This window comes from Amborella trichopoda, chromosome 5, assembly GCF_054954075.1.
Source record: "Amborella trichopoda isolate Santa Cruz 75 chromosome 5, AtrichopodaSantaCruz75HAP2 v2.0, whole genome shotgun sequence".
Taxonomy (NCBI): Eukaryota; Viridiplantae; Streptophyta; class Magnoliopsida; order Amborellales; family Amborellaceae; genus Amborella; species Amborella trichopoda.
In genome coordinates, this window is record NC_142340.1 from 14,072,774 (window position 1) to 14,081,597 (window position 8,824).

Sequence of the window (8,824 nt, forward strand, 5' to 3'; positions counted from 1 at the left end):
AGATAGAGATAAGGGTTTTCCAAATTCAAAATACTATTTTGTAGTGGATTTTTGAACTGCACCTAACTTCTATAACATAAGGTATATCATAAGGTGAAGACTTTTATGTGGCCCCACCTATAATAAAATGTGCCCTCACCTATAATTAGGTTTGGGGCAGTGGTAACAATCCCATATTTGGCATATTCTTTACCTAACTTCAATAGGATTGGGATGTTATTATCAATGGTTTCAGTTACGCCACAGAGATTGTGGAAAGGCAAAACAAAACACACAGCATTTTCTCTCAGAGAATTTTCCATGGTTATTTTCAGTCTTTAATAGAAAGGGAACTCATAATAGATATGATGATTTTAATCCTATAATGTTGGATTCATCGATTTGGTAATCCTGTAATGTTGGATTAATCCGTGGTGGTGTGAATGGGATTAGAGACAGTGAGGGGCCCAAAGCTTCAAAGAGAGAGAGAAGCCCTTTTGTGAATGGGTTAGCCTTACTGTGAATGGGTTAGAGAGACCCTGAGGAATTATAGAAAAATACATTTATTTTTTGGTATCATATATATATATATATATATATATATATATATATATATATATATATATATATAATCATATTAGAAAGGTGGTTCATTGTACACATTATTTTATTCAATAGTAGACAACTTTATAACCCTAAAAATTGAATCCCTTGTTTACGTCTTCGATAAGCTATTAGATACATCTTCTATTTGGACTTAAGGTCCAAATATACAAAAATATTCAATAGCATATCAAAACGATACACCTTCCATTTGAGCTTAAGCCCCAAATATATAAAAATATCTGATACTATATCAAAAACGATACATCTTCCATTAAGCTTAAAACCCAAATATACAAAAATATCTTAGACCACATCAAGGCGAGATGTTGTGATGCCGTTCAAACGTGTCATCCCTTGGCCTCTAAATCACAAACGTGGGTCTTAAACTTGCACCCAAACTGTTTTCGTAAGCGACCCCCAAGCCCCATCTTTTTCCGATGACTTTTGGCCGGAATTTCCCTTCTTCTCGCTGGCAAACTTACCAATCATCGCAATAGCCTTCCTCATAGTCGAGCACTCTCTCTCTAGCTCTTTGACTCTACACTGGTACAAAATAAAGACCATTCAAACCAGACCAAGTCTATCAAACCTCCGGTCCTCTTATGCACGTCTCTCCCATATGTGACCCAGCCCCTTCAAACGTGATTCCATAAACTCCACTCTCTCTTTGACACGAGCACTCATGCTGTCCATATCAAGCCTCAACAATTAGGTTCTCACACAGAGCGGCTCGCCATGCTTGATCGGAATCCGATGTCGGAAATTTTAGGTACCCTGCAGGCTGGCCCAGAAAAATTAGGTTTCCCGCAGGTTGGCCGTAACTGAGGAGGTTTCTGGCAATGACATGACGGAGCTGGAGTTGCTCAAAGGAGGGGACCTGGATTACAATCCTTAATGGGACGCGCTCGTTTTGGGCAGCATGTGCAAGCAAATTATATAAATATATAATCAAATATGATGTATATAATATATTATAAGCTAAATATATAATAGTATAAACCATATATAATATAATCTCTATTATAATTTGTATTTTATTACATATATTACATATTTATATTTATTTTATTGATGTAATTGTATTATATAATATAGGGAAAAATTTATATAAGGTTGCAACCTTAAAATGCGCAGTCACATATGCACTTCAAAAATCTATCGGAAATGTTGTTTTAATGTTTCAAAAGCCATCTAATCAATCATCTCGACATCAAGATCTATGAATATGAAAAAAAAAAGGTTTTGAATCTCGAAAATAGTGCATCTTGCAACACATTATCTAGACCGTCTATTTTCATATATTTATAGATCTACTTGATTTTAATATTTTCAGAATTTAAAATTTTTTAATTAAGTATGAAAATAGATTTTAAGACAATACTAAGAATTTTTTACAACAAAATTACATGTTATGATAAAATTTTAAGGTGGGCCTTAATTGGATTGTTTAAGGTTGCAACTTTATAGAAACCGCACCCTATAATATATGATATTTATATGCTACTATTATATATATATATATATATATATATATAATATAGTATTATATATTATATATTATATATCTATATAAATATGAGTAATGATCTTATGAGACCGTCCCACACTCATGTGTCTAGGACCTTAAAGGATCACCATTAAATTTGACACAGATCTCTAGAAAAGTCAAGTCCCACACCCATATGATAACTTTTCTAGCGATCTTTGTCAAATTTAATGGTGATCCTTTGAGGTCCTACACACATGGGTGTGGGAGGGTCTCATAGGATCATTACTCATATAATATATATTATATATATATATATATTCCCATTATATAATGGGTGTGGTTTCTATAAGGTTGCAACCTTAAACAATCCAATTGAGGCATACCTACAAATTTATCATAACATGTAATTTTGGTGAAAAAAATTCTTAAGGTTATCTAAAAATCTATTTTCATATCTAATTATAAAATTTTAAACTCTAAAAATAGTTAAAATCAAGCAGATCTATAAACATATGAAAATCTTGAAAACGGACGGTCTAGATAATGTATTGCAATATGCACTATTTTAGGGACTCAATTTTTTTTTTTCCTTCATTAAATCAATTATTTCTGATGGATTTTTGAAGTACATATATAATTCTACATTTTAAAGTTGCAACCTTATATAAAATTTTTCCTTATATAACATAGTATATATAATATGAGTAATGATTATATGAGACCCTCCCACACCCATGTGTGTAGGATCTCAAAAGATCGCCAATAAATTTGACAGAGATCTCTAAAAAAGTTATCACATGGGTATGAGACTTGACTTTTTTAGAGATTTTTGTCAATTTAATGATGATCCTTTGGGATTTTACACAGATAGATGTAGGAAGGTCTCATATATAATATAATATAATATTAAGTAAGATGTCTTTGTGATTCATGGACCTTAATGTTCTAAATTGACTGGAATGAATTGTAAAATTTTAAGTCTTAACAAGAATTGGCCAATCTAAAAAACACTCGATAGCCCTATTCTACCTATTTTGGTAGAATAATATTCTCCAAGTTTTTTGCCCAAAAACTAGATTGGCCAGCTATCCACGTGTGAATGTATTACTTAAACAAGAGATAAAAGCCCAATACGTCAATAACCTTATCCAATCCAGGTACCCAAACAGGCCCTCAAGCCATGCTGGATTAGAGAGAGCCCCAGGCTACCAAGACGAGAGAGAGAGAGCGGGTTGCAAAACCCTGCTATGAATGGGGTTAGAGAGAGAGAGAGAGGCCCCCCAAGGTTCTAAGACGTGAGAGAGAGATAGAGAGCTTCAAAGCTCTGCTGTAAATGGGGTTCGAGAGAGAGAGGGCCCCAAGCTTCAAATATGAGAGAGAGATAAAAGGCTTCAAAGCCCTACTGTGAATGGGATTAGAGAGAGCGCCCCAAGCTTCCAAGATGAAAGAGACAGAGAGCTGCAAAGCTTGAATGGGTTAGGGAGAGAGAAAGGGTACTGTGAATAGACAGAAGAATGAAAGAGGGGACTGTCATGGGTGGTACAAAGGAGGTGATGGGGGTCACGGGTGGTTAAAAAGGAGGTGATTGGTGCAGGTTTTGCAGGTTTCAAAAAAATTATTTGAACCTTCCCCATCTCAGCGGTTGCTTTGCCTTCCCACATTCTCAGCCATTGGCGTACCTAATACTTTCCCTTTATCTTATATATTTCTCTCTTTTACATCCTTCTTATAGGAATTATCCCCTACTATTTATCAGTGCTCTCTCTCTTTTTCTATTCCTCTTTTCATCAAATATTTCAAAAGTCATTGGGAAAAAAATCCATTCAGGTATGCCTCCTAACCTTCTCTGTTTTCAATATCTCACACTTGTCTCAAAATTACTGGGCAATTATGAGATTGACCTGAAATTTAGCCTACAAAGTTTGTAATCTCTCTCTCTAGCTCAATGTCTAGTTATTATGAGATTTACCAAAAATGCAAGATATAGAGTTTGTGAACTCCTATAGGAAATCACTTTGCAACTCGGAAAAAGAGGTTTTTAACTAATGGGATTTATATCATAAGGTTATTGTGATACTGATTAGGCAGGAGACCCAAATGCTCATCACTTGATGTCTAGATAAAGTTTTCATTTGGGTTTTGGAAATATATCATTGGTAAGCAAGAAGCAGCCCACAGTCCACACAATTAGAATATGGAGAGCCATAATGGTTACAAGCCAAATTGTGTGGTTGACCTTATTGTTCTAGAATTTTGGAGAAGCCATGGATTACAGTGTTTCTACTCGTAAAAATATATCAATTCAATGAATTTTGCCTTAAATTCAGTTTTTCATGCACGTATAAACTATCACTTTGTTTGTGAGAAGGTATTGAGCTAGGTTATTGACTTGATATACATAACAACCTGCAAATAAGTGGCTACCATCTTCACCAAAGCATTAAATTAAGGGTAACTAACAAAGTCAAGCAAGCCTTGTACATGAAAGATAAAGGGGTTTAAAGATTCCTTTACTGAAGTCATTGATTTTGAAAGGGGTTTAAAGATTCCTTTACTGAAGTCATTGATTTTGAAAAGTTGATTATGGGAAATTTTTGAGTTTTTTGATATTCAATGGTATTAGAAAGGAAATATGTATTGTGCTATATAGATGGGGAATGAGTGCAAATGTCAGTGTACTATTACTCGGCTTAGCCCATTCGGATTAGGCCGAGTAACCTGGCCTGACCGGAGTGACGAGGCGAGTCCACTCTGATTAGGCTGAGTAACCCTTAATTGTAAGATTGTAAAAAGCACAAAAATGATGCGGTTTTCTATAAACGGCCATTAATTTGACCAAGAACCTCACATAGCAATTGGCAGTTTCTCTCTCTTCCTCTTGCACCTTCTTGCTTCCTCTTCCTTTTTCTCTTTCATCTTCTTGCTTCTTCTTCTGTTGAGAAAAGTCGTAACCCTCGGATACTAAACTCACAGGAGAGAGGGATACAAGAAGCCCTAAGAGTAAAAAAGCTTTCTGCCACTTGTTTTGAAAGAGATATGAGAAACATGTGGAGGCAGTGGAAAGGATGTTTTTTGAAAGAGATATGCGAAACATGTGGAGGCAGTGGAAAGGATTTTTGTGAAGTTTTTTTTTTCCACATATTTGGAGTTTTATATATTTCTATTTGTGTACATTACTAGAGACTCGGCCGAGTAGTTCGGAATGGGGCTGAGAATTTTTACGTTATTCGGATTTGAAACTCTAATTTTGGATCTTATTCGGATCTGGATATGGGTTCAAGATTTGGATTTGATATTAAGATCCGGATCCAAAAATTTAAATCGCAACAGTAATTCAGATCGCATTTGGGTATAAGTGGATTCGATTCTGATCCGATCTGAATTTTAAAAGTATATATTATTATTATATGTTGGGTGTGGTTTCTATAAGGTTACAACCATAAACAATCCAATTACGGCTCACTTCCAAATTTTATCATAACATGTAATTTTGATATAAAAAAATCTTATGATTATCTTAAATTTTTTTTTCATATCTAATTATAAAAATTTAAACTCCAAAAAAGGTTAAAATCAAGTAGATCTATAAACATACGAAAATCTTGAAAACGGACGGTCTAGCTAATATGTTACACGATGTACTATTTCTAGTACAAAATCTTTCTTTTTTTCTTTTTTTTTCTTTTTTTTTCATATTCATACATCTCGAAGTCAAAATGATCATTACAGGGTTTATCAACATTAAAACAACCTCTGCGATGGATTTTTGAGGTGCATGTACAGTTCTACATTTAAGGTTGCAACATTTTATAAATTTTTTCTTTATTATATATATATTTATATATTTATTAATTTTCATATATATATATATATATATATATATATATATATATATAGTGTTTGTCTAGAGTTAACAACCCCTCAAAATACAAAAGTTCAAGTTAGAAGGGGTTGTGATGGGTGTATTTATCAAAATAATAATTATTTTTTATTAAAAAATTATTTAAATAGATAATTTTACCATTAAGTAAGACAAATTTAAAATTTTTACAAAAGTACAGTGATATTTTTGAAGTTAGTGTCCTGAAACTTTATTTGTAGAGTGCCTTTATCTTTTAGTTAAAATTTCAATTTTACCCTTTATGGAGATAACAAAAGTACCATTTGTCTCGTAGTAATATTTACAAAATTGCCCCAGTAACTTTTGTTTAAAAAATAGATTACAAAATTAATAAATCCACCCTTCACAACTCTTTCTATCTTGAACATTTGTAATTTGAAATTTAGAATATCCCATATATATATATATATATATATATATATATATATATAATATAATATTTTAACCTCTTAAAAGATCTAATTCAGATCCCATGTATAGTTTTGGATCCGGATCCCATATATAGTTTTTAGATCCAAATCGAAAAATTATGAATTCGATTGGATCCAAATGCAGATCTCATGTATATTTTTTAGATCTAGATCCAGCTCTGGGCGGATCCATCCAAAAAATTCTTGGCCCTAAAGCTGAGTGCACAGCATGAGTCGATTTCCATAAATATGGTAAATATTTAATTTGGAAGACATTCTAGGTCATTGAGTTCTATAAAAAGGGAAATGCGGCACGTTCGTCATGGTGGGACGGCTTCACTTACTATTACGGTGGAATGTTGTTTATGGGCGCATAGGACTTGGGTTCGAATCCCCTCGCCCGATGCCCCTAAATGCCCAGCCCTCTCTTTCTCTTTGTATTTCTTTGTAAAAAAAAAATGGCTCTTAAACGAAAAGAAAAACACAAGTTAGTACAAAAAAATCAAATATAAAAAATAAAAACTTGAGCATATAATATGAAAATGGCAGAAATACCGAATATATATATATATATATATATATATATATATATATATATATATATATATATATATATCGTACAAAAAAAATCACATATAAAAAATAATATACTAACTATTTTTAACCAATGACCAATACGCCCCCACTCTTTTAAGAGGATGATAGTCGTTCAATGGTTTGGTTCAATTTGGGCTATTCCCACCAACACACACACCTCTCGAAATCTTATCCGGAATACTTTAGGCATGGGAAATCCTTAAGATGGTTTTAAAATATGTTTCTATGATCAATTATGAAAATTGTAGCTCAAAAAATGATACAGATCTTGTGGTTCCACGAATTCTTGAGAATGACCAGTCTAGATAATGTGTTACACTCTACATTATTTTGATCAAGGTCCATATGATCGATTTGAAGGTTTTGTGATACCGAAACCATAATTTTTAGTGAGGTTTTACTTTTTTCAATTGAGCCTTGTCCTTATTTTTCAAATAGTTTAGGAGTTAGTTCTTTGAAAGTGTTAATGGGATAGTGTGGGTAGAAATAGAAATCGCAACTTAGTGATTATTGCTCCTCATGGTTGGTTTGCTCTACCCTTTTAGCACAGTTGAAATGTAACGACCATCTATTCTATTGTTGGATATTGGCTACAATTATTCAAAATGCATGTTTCGATAAAATTATTTTCTTGATAAGAAAGGTTAATGAATGATTTAAGTGGAATTCACATAAGGAATATTGTTAGATATGGCTACAATTATTTCAAGATTTTGGGATTCGTTAATCAACCATCATGGTGATTATGAATATGAACTTTGTAATTTTTTTTAAAAAAGAACATATATATTTTTAATATATTTTCCGCCTTCCATTTTGAGGTACAGTGGAAGCACGTCCATCTCTACAATGGACGTCTCATGCATGAAGAGATGCACATAGTGAGTTGGCTGAGTCACCAAAACCGTGTTGTTTACGCAAAAACCTCTTCAAATGAAAGAAACTGAAATGAAGTATTTTCCTTAGGTTTAAATTTTGTTTGTTAATAAGAAGAAATACCCAAATGTGTGCAAGTCTGCTGGTTTCGGATGATGGTCTATAGTGTAATGTTTATCTCCTATAATGTTACAATAATGAGCCTCCCTACCACAACTGTGTATGAGAGAGAGATATCACCTATAATGTTACAATAAGGAGTCAGAGATATGCAACCAGTGTTGTTAAATTCACTTAGCTTCGACCAAAGCCTTGGATTCTATGCTTAGACCAAAGCGAAGAGAAGCCTGAAAATGCTGCTTCGGTCAGGTTCTGATATGTTTCAGGGCCGATTCAGCCTAAACAAAAAAATACCTATATAATTTTTATTTTATTTTAAATTTTTTATCATTTTTATATTACATTAAAAAAAAAAAATCTGAAATATTTCTGAAAATTACACAAAACATTGAATTGCTGCATTTTTCTAACCAAACTGAGAGAGAGACTATGAAGTGAATCTGACAACATTGGATGGAAGAGTCAAGAGGGCACTTATTATAGAAGTACCAATATGAGAGTGAGAAATATTCTATCTTTTAAGGGAAGGGCACAAAAGAGTAAAATAACTCTACCATGTCTAAGAGACAAACTATTGGAGATTGTCCATCTAAAGAAAAATAAATATTGAGAATGAGGCATGCAGGAGTGCCAAAGATATTTTCCTAATGCGCCTTATGTACTTTCTTATCACGAAATTGCAGTGAAAGCAAAAAGCATTCAAAGAAGCCCTCCTCTCCCAACCCCCCTCACCCACCACTCCATCTCCCTTAATTCAATGCCAGGGACCAACTTCACAGACCACAATTATCTCTCTCTCTCCTTCTTAAATGCCTTCTAATCTTAGCAATGGCCGCCCCATGTGCA

General features: G+C 33.3%; 1 long non-coding RNA gene across 2 annotated transcripts; it reads right to left on the bottom strand.

The window, feature by feature from the left end:
* Positions 1-792: 792 nt before the first annotated feature.
* Positions 793-5,101, bottom strand: LOC148781973 (uncharacterized). 2 transcript variants are annotated; one of them, XR_016056042.1, is made up of 2 exons: positions 4,923-5,101; positions 793-1,359 (listed from the first exon to the last, which is right to left on the bottom strand). It is a non-coding gene; the product is annotated as an uncharacterized LOC148781973 (long non-coding RNA). The 2 variants fall into 2 exon arrangements; XR_016056041.1 differs by having other exon boundaries at positions 793-1,462; positions 4,923-5,075.
* Positions 5,102-8,824: the final 3,723 nt, after the last annotated feature.